Source organism: Argentina silus, assembly GCF_951799395.1.
Source record: "Argentina silus genome assembly, chromosome: 17".
NCBI lineage: Eukaryota > Metazoa > Chordata > Actinopteri > Argentiniformes > Argentinidae > Argentina > Argentina silus.
Window position 1 is genome coordinate 18,856,136 of NC_139671.1, and position 4,342 is coordinate 18,860,477.

Genomic DNA, 4,342 nt, shown 5'->3' on the forward strand with positions numbered 1-4,342 from the left:
CGACGCATTGTCGTTATTCGTGACGCATCAATGACCAATTGATTATATGGCAATGCAATGAAAAAAGCGTGTGGAAAACAGTGTTAATGACAGATTTGAGAAGCACATTTCTTCAATGTTGGCCGCATGGCATTCCTGTGCAGGTGACAATGGTAATTTTTCAAAACGACAAGGATATTTAAACACATGATTATTTGTTTGGTGTGCTCAATGGCCTCTGCTACAGACCTCATCGAAATGACACTTAGATATCTTAGGGTCTACATATGAAATCTTCCCAAATGGTCTAGCGGATAGGAATCTGCCTTGTAAAGCAGGGCGGCCCGGGTTCGATTCCCGTCATGGCAAATGATTCTTGTAGAAAAATAAAATGAGTCCCAACGTGTGCAACAGAACAGTTCGAAATCTCGTTACATTTGCATCGTCATGAACATGACTTATATCAGGCTAGCTCATTTTTTCTTTGTTCATTTTAAGTGTAGAAACAATATTTCGTTTGTGACCATTTTTTTCTGCCGTTTTGACAACAGGCTCATGACTAAAGAACACACGGCTGTCTGCTGATTGACGCTTGACTGTAGATTTTCGCTTTGTGTCAAAAGGACTCCCTTAACGCACACTTTTTCAAAGTAGGTGAATTCATCAGATCTGTTTGAAACATTGCATTTTATCCATGCACGACGACTGCTTAGATACTCGCAGCACAGTTGCCCCATATAAATTGCCCATGAGCGCGGAGCTTGTCTTTGTCACTGTAGCAACTTTGCTCCATCAGGGGGACAAGCCGGTTCGACGCCCCTGTAAGCACATGTTTCTCTCATTCCTTTGTTTCAGGCAAGCCACAGTGACGTCAGACGCCTTTGCGCATACAGCTTTGCGATGCTTAGACAGTAATAACATAATTCATGTTTACATTTCTTTAATTTTCGACGCATTGTCGTTATTCGTGACGCATCAATGACCAATTGATTATATGGCAATGCAATGAAAAAAGCGTGTGGAAAACAGTGTTAATGACAGATTTGAGAAGCACATTTCTTCAATGTTGGCCGCATGGCATTCCTGTGCAGGTGACAATGGTAATTTTTCAAAACGACAAGGATATTTAAACACATGATTATTTGTTTGGTGTGCTCTATGGCCTCTGCTACAGACCTCATCGAAATGCCACTTAGATATCTTAGGGTCTACATATGAAATCTTCCCAAATGGTCTAGCGGATAGGAATCTGCCTTGTAACGCAGGGCGGCCCGGGTTCTATTCCTGTCATGGCAAATGATTCTTGTAGAAAAAAAAAAAGAGTCCCAACGTGTGCAACAGAACAGTTCGAAATCTCGTTACATTTGCATCGTCATGAACATGACTTATATCAGGCTAGCTAATTTTTTCTTTGTTCATTTTAAGTGTAGGAACAATATTTCGTTTGTGACCATTTTTTTCTGCCGTTTTGACAACAGGCTCATGACTAAAGAACACACGGCTGTCTGCTGATTAACGCTTGACTGTAGATTTTCGCTTTGTGTCAAAAGAACTCCCTTACGCACACTTTTTCAAAGTAGGTGAATTCATCAGATCTGTTTGAAACATTGCATTTTATCCTTGCACAACGACTGCTTAGATACTCGCAGCACAGTTGCCCCATATAAATTGCCCATGAGCGCGGAGCTTGTATTTGTCACTGTAGCAACTTTGCTCCATCAGGGGGACAAGCCGGTTCCACGCCCCAGTAAGCACATGTTTCTCTAATTCCTTTGTTTCAGGCAAGCCACTGTGACGTCAGACGCCTTTACGCATACAGCTTTGCGATGCTTAGACAGTAATAACATAATTCATGTTTACATTTCTTTAATTTTCGACGCATTGTCGTTATTCGTGACGCATCAATGACCAATTGATTATATGGCAATGCAATGAAAAAAGCGTGTGGAAAACAGTGTTAATGACAGATTTGAGAAGCACATTTCTTCAATGTTGGCCGCATGGCATTCCTGTGCAGGTGACAATGGTAATTTTTCAAAACGACAAGGATATTTAAACACATGATTATTTGTTTGGTGTGCTCTATGGCCTCTGCTACAGACCTCATCGAAATGCCACTTAGATATCTTAGGGTCTACATATGAAATCTTCCCAAATGGTCTAGCGGATAGGAATCTGCCTTGTAACGCAGGGCGGCCCGGGTTCGATTCCTGTCATGGCAAATGATTCTTGTAGAAAAAAAAAATGAGTCCCAACGTGTGCAACAGAACAGTTCGAAATCTCGTTACATTTGCATCGTCATGAACATGACTTATATCAGGCTAGCTAATTTTTTCTTTGTTCATTTTAAGTGTAGAAACAATATTTCGTTTGTGACCATTTTTTTCTGCCGTTTTGACAACAGGCTCATGACTAAAGAACACACGGCTGTCTGCTGATTGACGCTTGACTGTAGATTTTCGCTTTGTGTCAAAAGAACTCCCTTACGCACACTTTTTCAAAGTAGGTGAATTCATCAGATCTGTTTGAAACATTGCATTTTATCCATGCACGACGACTGCTTAGATACTCGCAGCACAGTTGCCCCATATAAATTGCCCATGAGCGCGGAGCTTGTCTTTGTCACTGTAGCAACTTTGCTCCATCAGGGGGACAAGCCGGTTCGACGCCCCTGTAAGCACATGTTTCTCTAATTCCTTTGTTTCAGGCAAGCCACAGTGACGTCAGACGCCTTTGCGCATACAGCTTTGCGATGCTTAGACAGTAATAACATAATTCATGTTTACATTTCTTTAATTTACGACGCATTGTCGTTATTCGTGACGCATCAATGACCAATTGATTATATGGCAATGCAATGAAAAAAGCGTGTGGAAAACAGTGTTAATGACAGATTTGAGAAGCACATTTCTTCAATGTTGGCCGCATGGCATTCCTGTGCAGGTGACAATGGTAATTTTTCAAAACGACAAGGATATTTAAACACATGATTATTTGTTTGGTGTGCTCTATGGCCTCTGCTACAGACCTCATCGAAATGACACTTAGATATCTTAGAGTCTACATATGAAATCTTCCCAAATGGTCTAGCGGATAGGAATCTGCCTTGTAACGCAGGGCGGCCCGGGTTCGATTCCCGTCATGGCAAATGATTCTTGTAGAAAAATAAAATGAGTCCCAACGTGTGCAACAGAACAGTTCGAAATCTTGTTACATTTGCATCGTCATGAACATGACTTATATCAGGCTAGCTCATTTTTTCTTTGTTCATTTTAAGTGTAGAAACAATATTTCGTTTGTGACCATTTTTTTCTGCCGTTTTGACAACAGGCTCATGACTAAAGAACACACGGCTGTCTGCTGATTGAAGCTTGACTGTAGATTTTCGCTTTGTGTCAAAAGAACTCCCTTACGCACACTTTTTCAAAGTAGGTGAATTCATCAGATCTGTTTGAAACATTGCATTTTATCCTTGCACAACGACTGCTTAGATACTCGCAGCACAGTTGCCCCATATAAATTGCCCATGAGCGCGGAGCTTGTATTTGTCACTGTAGCAACTTTGCTCCATCAGGGGGACAAGCCGGTTCCACGCCCCTGTAAGCACATGTTTCTCTAATTCCTTTGTTTCAGGCAAGCCACTGTGACGTCAGACGCCTTTACGCATACAGCTTTGCGATGCTTAGACAGTAATAACATAATTCATGTTTACATTTCTTTAATTTTCGACGCATTGTCGTTATTCGTGACGCATCAATGACCAATTGATTATATGGCAATGCAATGAAAAAGCGTGTGGAAACAGTGTTAATGACAGATTTGAGAAGCACATTTCTTCACTGTTGGCCGCATGGCATTCCTGTGCAGGTGACAATGGTAATTTTTCAAAACGACAAGGATATTTAAACACATGATTATTGTTTGGTGTGCTCTATGGCCTCTGCTACAGACCTCATCGAAATGCCACTTAGATATCTTAGGGTCTACATATGAAATCTTCCCAAATGGTCTAGCGGATAGGAATCTGCCTTGTAACGCAGGGCGGCCCGGGTTCGATTCCTGTCATGGCAAATGATTCTTGTAGAAAAAAAAAATGAGTCCCAACGTGTGCAACAGAACAGTTCGAAATCTCGTTACATTTGCATCGTCATGAACATGACTTATATCAGGCTAGCTAATTTTTTCTTTGTTCATTTTAAGTGTAGAAACAATATTTCGTTTGTGACCATTTTTTTCTGCCGTTTTGACAACAGGCTCATGACTAAAGAACACACGGCTGTCTGCTGATTGACGCTTGACTGTAGATTTTCGCTTTGTGTCAAAAGAACTCCCTTACGCACACTTTTTCAAAGTAGGTGAATTA